General features: G+C 56.9%; 1 pseudogene; it reads right to left on the minus strand.

Annotated features, from left to right (window-relative positions):
- Nucleotides 1-8,121: 8,121 nt before the first annotated feature.
- LOC112118981 lies at nt 8,122-10,520 on the minus strand (annotated as a pseudogene).
- Nucleotides 10,521-11,792: the final 1,272 nt, after the last annotated feature.

The following is an 11,792-nucleotide window of genomic DNA, read 5'->3' on the forward strand; positions in this document are numbered from 1 at the left end:
CGACCTGCAGCCCCCTGCCAGCCCAGCCCCTGCTCCCCAGCTCTGCCAGTGCCCCTCACTCCCGACCTGCAGCCCCCTGCCAGCCCGGCCCCTGCCCCCCAGCCCTCCCGGTGCCCCTCACTCCCGACCTGCAGCCCCCTGCCAGCCCAGCCCCTGCTCCCCAGCTCTGCCGGTGCCCCTCACTCCCGACCTGCAGCCCCCTGCCAGCCCGGCCCCTGCCCCCCAGCCCTCCCGGTGCCCCTCACTCCCGACCTGCAGCCCCCTGCTAGCCCGGCCCCTGCCCCCCAGCTCTGCCTCACTCCTCATCCGCAGCCTCCTGCTAGCCAAGCTGGTGGCTCCCAGGTTTCCTAGTGCCTCTCAGTGCTGACCCAGGCACCAGCTGCTATTCCCAGCCCTGTCTGCAAGCCCAGGTTGAAGCCTCTGCAGTTAATCCAGCACTTGGAGAGATGCAAGGCTCCATGTCCTGTTCTCCAGCCCCTCATCTGGGGCCAGCTCAGAACTAAAGCCCTAGAGGGGAAAGGTAGAACCCAGGAGTCCTGACTCCCAGCCCCTCCCTTCCGCCTCCCCTAACCACTAGGCTCCTCTGGCTTCCTAGAGCCAGGAATAGAACCCAGGAGTCCTAGCGCCCAGCCCCCCCTGCTCTAACCACTAAACCCCACTCCCCTCCCAGAGCTGAGGATAGAACCCAGGAGTCCTGACTCCTTGCCTTCTTCCTCTAACTGGACTGCATTACCTCTTATGTGGAGGAATCTGCTGAAAATCTTGAGCCCTTACACTGCCAGGCGGAGATCGATGATCAGCATAAGACGTGTTTACAGGGCCCATATATTAGGAATCCCCAGGCTGGATCAGCCCAGGGGCTCACCTAGCCCAATAGCCTGTCTCTGGGCAGTGGCCAGCACCAGGTGGTTCAGGGAAAGGAGCGAGACACCCTCTAATATTCTTTACATGGTGCTTCATTGGGCTTGGATCAGCAACATCCCTCGTCCCAAAGAGCTAAGGCCCCAATCCTGCAAAGACTTAAACGCGCTTAACTTCAGGCACACAAGTTTGACTTTGACAGTTGAGCCCCATGTTAAGTCTCTGCAGGATCCGGGCCTCAAACAAGTGAGTGAGAATAGTAGGGTTGGTGGTTGGGTGGCAGAATTCTTTTCGCCCAGACGCTAGGGTGATGGGCATTCGTCTAAAGCCCTAAGCCAGGATAGAGCCTTGGGTCCCTGGAGTGGGAGGGTTTGTGGTCACTAGGAAGGAAGGGGAGGTGGATTTCATAGAGAGATGCTGCTTCTGGCTTGAGCCCTTATCATAGAATCATAGAAACTTAGGGTTGGAAGAGACCTCAGGAGGTCATCTAGTCCAACCCCCTGCTCAAAGCAGGACCAATCCCCAATTAAATCATCCCAGCCAGGGCTTTGTCAAGCCTGACCTTAAAAACCTCTAAGGATGGAGATTCCACCACCTCCCTAGGTAACCCATTCCAGTGCTTCACCACCCTCCTAGGGAAATAGTGTTTCCTTATATCCAACTAGACCTTCCCCACTGCAACTTGAGACCACTGCTCCTTGTTCTGTCATCTGCCACCACTGAGAACAGCCGAGCTCCATCCCCTTTGGAACCCCCCTTCAGGTAGTTGAAGGCTGCTATCAAATCCCCCCTCACTCTTTTCTTCTGCAGACTAAACAAGCCCAGTTCCCTCAGCCTCTAATCGTAAGTCATGTGCCCCAGCCCCCTGATCATTTTCATTGCCCTCCGCTAGACTCTCTCCAATTTGTCCACATCCTTTCTGTAGTGGGGAGCCCAAAACTGGACGCAGTACTCCAGGTGTGGCCTCACCAGTTCTGAATAGAGAGGAATAATCATGTCCCTGGATCTGCTGGCCTGGCAATGCTCCTGCTAATGCAGCCCAATATGCCATTGGCCTTCTTGGCAGCAAGGGCACGCTGCTGACTCATATCCAGCTTCTCATCCACTGTAATCCCTAGGTCCTTTTCTGCAGAACTGCCGCTTAGTCAGTCGGTCCCCAGCCTGTAGCAGTGCATGGGATTCTTCCGTCCTAAATGCAGGACTCTGTACTTGTCCTTGTTGAACCTCATCGGATTTCTTTTGGCCCAATCCTCCAATTTGTCTAGGTCACTCTGGACCCTATCCCTACCCTCCAGCGTATCTACCTCTCCCCACAGCTTAGTGTCATCTGTGAACTTGCTGAGGGTGCAATCCACCCCATCATCCAGATCATTAATAACCCTTATTGCTTGCAAAGGGTTTCTGGGGAGCGTGTTCCTATTGAAAGATTGATTGATGATCGGTTAATTAACCAGCACCATTAGCCAGCGCTTATTGCTACTTGTATCCGAATAGCTCATTAGTGGAGCTAATAGACTCCTAACGGTGAACTGATCTTCTGTTCAGTTGCTGTCAGTCCAATATAGCTATAGCAGCCCTGATTCTCTGGGACTGTTCCTGCATTTGGGAGCAGGTTAAGGGAGCTAAACCACCTTTGCGATCCCTCCGCTCCCGGGCCCTGAGTCCTCTTGTGCCTCCTCTCCACAGCAGCTGCTGGGCCACGGATTTTTCCCAGGTGGCTACGAATGGAGGGGAGGGCCTGGGCCGGAGGCGGGAGCGGGCGCAGAGCACGGGTAGCAGGGGGTGACCAGGGTGAAGCTGCAGCGCCGGTGATATTCAGCGCCCTTGCAAAGCCCCAGAGGGGCCACAGAAGCAGAGGTGCAACTGGATCTGGATCTCAGCCTGCGCCAAGCTCCGTGGTGACTGGCTCCGGGGCTCACAAGCTGCCTCCCCGCTGTCCCTTTGTCTGTGAGCCACAATCGTTGTGGGGACCCATCTCGAGGGCCTCTAGGTTAGGAATCCCCAGGTTCTGGCCCGTCAAGTCGACCCTCCCATGGGGCCGAGGTGCGTCATGGTCCGTTTGTGGCTACGTCGTTGCAGGATCAGGGCGGAGGATCCAAAGCGATAAGAGAACGAGACGCATTGGAGCGTCGGGAGACAGGCTGAGGGCTGTTCCCAGGTATGCTGGGTTTTTCATAGGCCTGCTGGGAAGCAGGGAATGGCCGCAGCGCATTGGCCATGCCCTCCCTGTATCCAGCCCCATCTATCTCACTGCTTGCCTACAGCCCACCCCTGTGCCTGGGTGGAGGATGGGACCTGGGTAGAGTGGAGTCCAACTGGGGCATGTGCCTCAGTTTCCCATCTGTCACATCATAGAATCGTAGGACTGGAAGGGACCCAAGAGGTCATCTAGTCCAGTCCCCTGCACTCATGGCAGGACTAAGGATTATCTAGACCATCCCTGACAGGTGTTTGTTCAACCTGCTCTTAAAAATCTCCAGTGATGGAGATTCCACCACCTCCCTAGGCAATTTATTCCAGTACTTAACCACCCTGAGAGGAAGTTTTTCCTAATGTCCAACCTAAACCTCCCTTGCTGCAATTTAAGCCCATTGCTTCCTGTCCTATCCTCCTCAGAGGTTAAGAAGAACAACCTGGTAACAACCTTTTATGTACTTGAAAATTGTTATCATACCCCCTCTCAGTCTTCACTTTTCCAGACTAAACAAACTAATTTTTTGTCAATCTTCCCTCATAGGTCATGTTTTCTAGACCTTTCATCATTTCATCAATGACCTGGGGCAGATGGGTACGGGGCAATGGAGTAAATGGACAATGACCTAGTGTAGAAGGCTATGAGGCACTGGAGTAACTGCACAATGCCTTGGTGTAGAAGGGTATTTAGTACTGGAGAAACTCCACAATGAACTGGTGCGGAAGGGGATGGGGTACTAGAGTAACTGGAGAATGACCTGCTGCAGAAGGTTATGGGGTACTGGAGTATATCCTGGTGTAGAAGCGTGTGGGACACTGGAGTAACTGGAGAATGATCTGATGCAGAAGGGTATGGAGCTCTGAAGTAACTGGACAATGACCTGGGCACAAAAGGGTATGGGGTACTGGAGTATCTGCACAATAATCTGGTGCAGAAGGGTATGGGACACTGGAGTAACTGAACAGTGACCTGCTGTAGAAAAGTATGGGGTACTGGAGTAACTGTAGCAGGACCTGGTGCAGAAGGGTATTGGGGTCTGAAGTAACTGGACAATGGCCTGGTGCAGAAGGGTTTGGAGGTACTGGAGTAACAGCACAATAACCTGGTGTAGAAGAGTAGGGGGTACTGGAGGAAATGGAGAATGACCTGCTACCGACGGGTATTGGAGTAACTTGACTTTGACCTGGGCACAGAAGGGTATGGGGTACTGGAGTAACTGGGCAATGACAGGGGCACAGAAGTGTATGGGGTACTGGAGTAACTGCACACTATCCTGGTGCAGAAGGGTATGGGACACTGGAGTAACTGGAGAATAACATGGTGCAGAATGGTATGGGGTACTGGAGTAACAGGACAATGCCCTGGTGCAGAAGGATATGGGACACTGGAATAACAGCACAATAACCTGGTGCAGAAGAGTAGGGGGTACTGGAGTAACTGGGCATTGACCTGGTGCAGAAAGGTATTGGGGTCTGCAGTAACTGGGCAATGACATGGTACAGAAGGGTATGGGGGTACTGGAGTAAAAGGACAATGCCCTGGTGTAGAAGGGTATGGGATACTGGAGTAATTGGAGAATGGCCTGGTGCAAAAGGGTCTGGGCCTCTGGAGTAACTGGATAATGAGGTGGTGCAGAAGGATGTGGGGTACTGGAGGAACTGGAAAATGACCTAGTACAGAAGGGTATTGGGGTCTGGAGTAACTGGATAATGTCCTGTTGCAGACGTGTATGGAACACTGGAGTAACTGGACAATGAGCTGTTGCAGATGGATCTGGGTACTGGAGGAACTGGACAATAACCTGGTGCAGAAGGGTCTGGGGCACTGGAGTCACTGGCCAATGGCCTGGCGCAGAAGGGTCTGGGGCACTGGAGTAACCGGAGAATGACCTGGCGCAGAAGGGTCTGGGGCACCGGTCTGGCTGGCCTATGATCTGATGCCGAGAGATCCAGCCCCTGCCTGTGACAGAGGAAAGTTTGGGCATGGCTCAGTGCCAATTGTCCCATTTAGACTCAGTGCCCCGAGACATCACATCCCAGGGCTCCTCATTAGGCTTCGGGATGCGTCGCGCTGGGCCTTGTTAGCATCTCCGCTCCTGCTTCCAGCTGGAGGATCCAGCCATTGGGGGTCTGGGAGTTATTAAAAACACGTTCTGTTTGTGGTGCAGCCTCTGATGAGGCCCCTGGCGGGGCCATTAAAAAGTTTCCTGTTCGAGATTCAGAAGGGAATCTAAAAGTGAGTCCAAAGGGAGCCAAACACGAGCAAGTCCCACGTGCAGCAGGAGAGCTTTTGTGTTAATTTGAGTGGAATACGGGGACCCAGAGACTCACAGGTGTTAGCATGACCCTGCCAGTTGTACAACTCTAAGCAGTCAACCATGGTTCGGGGTTTTGAGGACGGAGACCTCAATCCCCTGGGCACAGCACTGGAAAATTCACGCCATGGTTGGAAATGTATTGAGTCAGACACACCGGAGGGAAAATAATTTCAACTCAAGACATGCATCAGTTTGAATCTTCCATTGGCTGGTGAGGCGAAACTAACGTAACCCAAACTTTTCCAAGGGCCTTTTTCAGAGAGGATATTGATTAGACTCTTTTATTTTGTCAAACAATCCCTGGTAGGGTGGAAGAAAGGGTTGGAGATCAGTTGACGGCTGTGACTGGTGATTCTCTTTCCTGCCTTTAACAAAACAGAAGGATACAAGAGGAGAAGAGAGACCATAGCAGGGCAGTCCAGCTTTTCTTCATCTCAGGTGGCTGGTCAGTCTTAGGCAGATATGACTCCCATGGGGTTGGGCACCTAAATGTCTTTGAGGATCTGACCCAAAGTGTCAAACATCTAAGGGTACAGCTGCGTCTCAGAGCTCAGATCTATGCACTTGGGCTCGGACTAAAAATACCTGTGGAAACGTGCGGCCTTGGGTTCTGAGTCTTGCTGCTGTGGGTGTCTACTTGGCATGTAGACATACCCTGATATCTGTCTAGATCCTAATGCTGGGACCTGTCTATCCGCTCAGTCCCCTCCTATTCCACTGGGCTGATCTAGCCCTTTGCTTAGCCTTCTGGCCTAGCTAGCTACATTGCAGCCAATACAGAGAGCACTGTGAATGAAATCTAGATGGGGACACATTTATTAACTCAGGCGCTCAGGGTTCGAGTTGGAGAGGCGAGGATGGCAGGGCAAAGTTAGTGGCGCCAGTTCCGCCCGGCGACATTAGAGCATAAAGGGAAGATTTATCACAGGCGACAATGGGCGGAGAGTCAGGAAATCCAGCGTCCCATTAGCCTGGTGACCCCGAGACCTGGACGCGGCTCCTCAAAGGCATTGAGGCTCTTAACTTCCATCGAAATCAATGGATACCGCCCCGCATGTCCTATGAGTCAGGTAGGGCTCATAATCTCCATTTGCTGGCTGAGCTCAACCTGATGGCATTTCCCTGTCCCTGCCCTTTCTGAACACGGCTCCCGGCTGACTCCAAGACGTCAGGGGATGTTCTGGGCATCGCTGGGCAGAAGCCGATTCGTTTGGGGGAAATTCGGAAAACCAGAAGGGGAGAAACGGGGGATACGTGGAGTCCCTGCCGTCTGTTTAGCACAGTCACAGCTTCAAGCACCTCTTCAGTTGTCTAGAGATCAAAGAATTGGTTGGTGCCACCCACTAATGCTTCCCAGCCTGACCATGTGGACCCCCTGAGTGAATTGTCTCCCAGACAGAAAGAATAATGGTGGAGGAAGTTGGGCACACAGAGCCATGGGGAGGGGGTAATGGGGGAGACACTGAGCCCCTGGCGTGAGTTGCAGGGAGGCCCTGAAACAGAGGGAGAGGAGAGGGGTACACACAGGGAGCTTGTGGGAGGGAATGGAGGGAGCCCCTGGTGGGAGCAAGGACTTCAGCCTGCACAAGCCGTGAAGTGTGTCAATGCCTAGGACAGAGGAGGAAACTGAGGTGCAGAGGGGTTAAGTGACTTGCCCAAGGTCAGACAGCAACTCTGTGGCAGGGCCAGGTTTAGCGTCCAGGACGAATATGCTGCTCTAACTGATTAGACCCCACTCCCACCCCCCAGAGCTGGGATAGAACCTGGCTCCCAGCCCACTAGACTCTACTCCCCTCCCCTCCCCATTGACTAGCTGCCCCTGCAGGGAGGATAAAAGGATCTAGCAGCAGGACAGCTCTTCTATAGGTCAATTGTTCCTGTGTGTTTAGTGCTGCGGGACAGGGGTTCTATTCCTAGCTCCCCAGCAGTGGGTGTAGCTGGGATTTCAGTTCCTGACTGATCAGTGGGGATTCCCAGTGCGGCTTTGCCACTGCCATCCACCCCCTGGTTTGTGTAGGGCTACCATATGTCCGGATTTCCCCGGACATGTCCGGCTTTTCGATTTATAAATAGCCATCGGGGGGGATTTCCCCCGGTCGGCTATTTATAGATCAAAAAGCGGCGCTTCTCGGCTCCCCCCATCCCCTGCAGCCTTAGCACGCCCCCGCCCCCACAGCTGTCTTCCCGCATCTCCCCTCCCCTGAATGCTCCGCCCCCCTGCTCCTTCCCCTCCCCCGCTTCCCGCGAAGATCTGGATAGGGCATGGGAGTCCCAGGGGTCTGTCTGGGGGCGGGGGTGTGAATATGGGGTGGGAGTGTGGATAAGGGTGGAGGCAGTCAGGGGACAGGTAGGGTCCTAGGGGGGCAGTTAGGGTGGGGGGTTCTCAGGAGGGGGCAGTCAGGGGACAAGAAGCAGGGAGGCTTAGATAGGGGGTGGGGTCCTAGGGGACAGTTAGTGGCAGGGGTCCCAGGAGGGGGCAGTCAGGGGACAAGGAGCGGGGGGAGGTTGGGGGTTCTGAGGGGGGCAGTCAGGGGGTGGGAAGTGGGAGGGAGTGGATGGGGGCGGGGCAGGGGTGGGGCTAGAGCGGGGCTCCTCCCCACCTGTGTCCTCTTTTTTGATTGTGCAAATATGGTAACCCTAGGTTTGTGGGAAAATCACAGGACAAGTGTGCGACTCGTTGCCTGGCAGGTTCTGTGCTCGGGGAGGCAGCTCCTCCTTATCCCAGCGTCCAACCCATTGCGCCCAATCCTCAGTGCAGATCAGAGAAGACACTCGAGCCCTTCATCTGAGCCTCGATCTCTTCTCTCGGAAGCACCAGGTCCTTCGCGAGGTCCCTCTGCTCCTCCTCCGAGCTGACCGGCTGGTACCCAAAGACCTCCATGGCCGGCTTGCAGATCTCCTGCACTTCCTGCACCTGGTGGAAGCTAAGCTGGTGCCTCCAGGCCTGCGAGACCTTGCTGGCATCCCTCCGCACTTGGAGGACCTCGGGGTCCTGAGGCCCAGACCAGTGGGTGATGTTGTGCACCCAGGCCTCGAGCCGGGGGGAGGAGGCCAAGCCGGTATAGTGGTACCACTCGGCCACCTGACCCACTGGATCCCGGACCAGGTCTTCATAGCGTGTCAGGAGGTAGCGTCCACGCAGGGCAGGAGGTGGGTGGCGCAAGGCGGCCAGGTACATACCGGCTTGGCTGTGGCAGACTTTGCGCATGACCAGCCGGGCGTTGGGCGTGGCATTGTGGGCCCGGCTGATGAGCAGGTCGTCCGGGTAGAGCGAGATGAGCTGGCGGGAGGCGTAGATGGCCCGGGGGGTCCCGCACCAGGTGGATGATGCGGAGGTCGAGGGCCGGGTCGGCCAAGAGCGGGTAAAGCGCCTCCAGCTGGAAGAACCTGACGACCTTCAGCGCCACATGGCTGTAGGTGATGCAGGCCTCTGCCGCCTTCTCTAAGGGGCTGGCGTCGCAGTGGGCCTGGCACTCCACCGGCCTCATGATGTCCCCGCGCCGGAAGGCCTCGCAGGCAGGCGGGGAGCAGAGGGCCCGACTCATGGGCCACATGAAGATCTGGGACGCCCAGTGTGCATCAGCCCCAAAGTCCTGCAGGGCGGCCATCTCACACCGGAAGAGGGCATGGAGCAGGTTCCGGGCGGGCCCCTGCAACAGCTCCGGGCTGCCTCCGGGCAGGTGGTACCAGACATGCTTGGCTGGCTCCATCAGGTAGAAGACGTCGGGGTGCTGGCTGAAGAGTTGGCCGGCGAAGGTGGAGCCCGAGCGCCAGCTGGAGAGGAGGAGTATGTGGGTCCTGCCAGGAGGAGGTGGCACGGCGCCGTGCCAGCAGCCCAGCCAGAGGAGCAGGAGCATGGACGAGAGCAGGAGCAGCAGGCGCTGGGTGGTGACTCTGGTGAACATCCTGCCCTGGTGGCGGAACCTACCGCAGACAGAACGAGGCTTAGTAGGGGCACATCCCCTCATCCCTCTCCTCCCCCAGAAGCCTCTTGGGCAGAGCCCTGTGTTGTCATGTAATGGACACCACCTTGGCCGATGCACAGGGGATTGACTGGGGAACCTCCATACATAAGAACGGCCATACAGAGTCAAACCAAAGGTCCATCTAGCCCGGTGTCCTGTCTTCTGACAGTGGCCAGTGCCAGGTGCCCCAGAGGGAATGAACAGCACGGGCGCCCATCAAGTGATCCATCCCCTGCCGCCCAATAGGTCCAATAGGGGCAGGGAGGGGGCAGAGTTGGGGCGGGGACTTTGGGGAAGGGGTTGGAATGGGGGTGGGGCGGGGCCGGGGGCGGCAGGGCGCGAGCACCCACTGGCACCGGGGAAAGTTGGTGCCTATGACTTCAGCCCCACTGCCAGAGATGGTTGCGTCGACTCCTGCCCCTGTGGTCGAGTCCGGACCCTTCTCGCTCGCCCAGGCCGAGCCGACAGCTACACCTCCTGTCAACCCTGGAGGTGTTTGAGGCCGCAGGGGGTCTGCTCCAGCTCACGGCACCATTCCCCACACCTAGCCGGGAGAGGTCGCCGGCACCGGTCGCTTCCCCGGCACCGTCAAGGGGAAAGCCCGCAATGATGGCCTCGCGGTCTCCATCCCCAGTGCACCGCTCCCCTGAGCCAGAACAGGGTCAGTAGCCTCATTGGTCTCCAAGCCCTCGGTGTGGACCCTCGGCACCTCGCAGTACCACTCCTCCCTCGTCCTCCTTTTTGGAGACCTTGGAGTCAGACTCCTATCGATCTCATTGGAGCAGAAATAGACGGTCCAGATCATCACAAGACCGGCACCGTGGCCCGCGCAGTGGCAGCCCCCGGCATAATGGCTTTTGGACTCCCTGGGCCTTCACCAAGGCCAAGGGCGGAGCCACGGGTCGCATTCCAGGGTGGCAGCAGTAGCCTCGGCCACTTTCGTACCGCTTCCGGCATTGTCGGCATTGGCAGGATTGGGGGTAGCTCCATTGCTCTCTGATGCCACCATCGCAACCCCTGTGGCACCGGCGGCAGCTACGCCAGTCCCAGAGGTAACAGCGCTGATGTCCTCGGCACCGACAGTCTCGGCACCGACAGCTCCAACACCATCGGTTCCGGCTTCAACAACTTCGCCAGCAGCGGCCTCTGCAACGACGTATACAGCTCCGGCACCGAGGGCCATGGCACCCTCCACGTCAGCTCCAGCCCCGGCTACCCAAGCGCTGCGGGACCCCTTGGGCACGGAGGGAAGAGAGCAGCCACCCCTTGCGGGGGTCTCTTCCTCCTCCTCTCCAGATGAAGCGCTGGCAGGCACTTTGGTAGCCCTGGCCCTGGAGGACAACAGGGTCCTACAGCAATTGCTGAGGAGGGTTTCCCAGGGCCTGGGCATTCAGGCGGAGGAGGTAGTGGAGGACGCAGATCCAATGGTGGACATCCTTGCCCGCTCCTGACCGGCATGTATTGCCCTACCCCTCATAAAGACCATTGCCGACACCACAAAAACCTTATGGCAGACCCCGGCTTCGTTGCCCCCTACGTCTAAACGCAATGAAAGATGCTATTTTGTGCCATCCAGGGGCTATGAGCACTTGTATACCCATCCTCCACCAGATTCCTTGGTCATGGATGCTGCTAACCAACGCGAGCGCCAGAGCTACCAAGGCCCCTTCCCCAAAGCAGAGCTGGTGCCGTAGGACTCCTGTGCCGATTCCTGGCCCTGGTGGAGGAGGGCAAGCTCATTTCCCGAGCTTCTTTGCAGGCTGCTCTGGATGGGGCTGATGCGTCCACTCGGATGATGTCTACGGGGATTGCCATGAGAAGGAGCTCCTGGCTCCAGGTATCAGGTCTGCCCTACGAGGTCCAGCAGACCGTTCAGCATCTCCCCTTTGAGGGTGTGGGACTCGATTTTCTGAAAAGACGGATAAAAGGCGACATAGCTTAACAGTCTTGTGAGCCACCCTCAGATCGCTGGGCCTCCACACCCCCGCCACACAGCAGAGGCATTTTAGGCCGCAACCTCCTCCGTGGTTCTACCAACCACAGAACCGGCAGGACGGCTCACGGAGGAGAAACAGGAGCGGCAGGAAGAGGCCGCACCCATCCTCAGGCCAGGGCTGTGGACCGTCCAAACTTTCATCCGGACAGAAGCAGGCCTTTTGAAGGGGCGAACAAGGACAGTGCACCAGCACTTGGACTGGATCCAACCTGCCTTACCTTCTCGTCCTGACTATCCCCTTTCTACCCTGCATGGGCCCGTATCATGTCAGACCGCTGGGTGCTCTGCATGGTAGAGAGGGGATACTCCTTCCAATTCTCTGCCCTCCTGCCCTTCCACCCCACTTCCCCATCCCTCTTCACGAACCCTTCTCACGAGCAGCTCCCGCACTCGCTCCTATTGCTTGGGGCAGTGGAAGAGGTACCTCAGGAGCTGAAGGGCAAGGGCTTCTATTCACGG

This window comes from Terrapene carolina, unplaced genomic scaffold, assembly GCF_002925995.2.
Source record: "Terrapene carolina triunguis isolate 2854851 unplaced genomic scaffold, T_m_triunguis-2.0 Scaffold752, whole genome shotgun sequence".
Taxonomy (NCBI): Eukaryota; Metazoa; Chordata; order Testudines; family Emydidae; genus Terrapene; species Terrapene triunguis.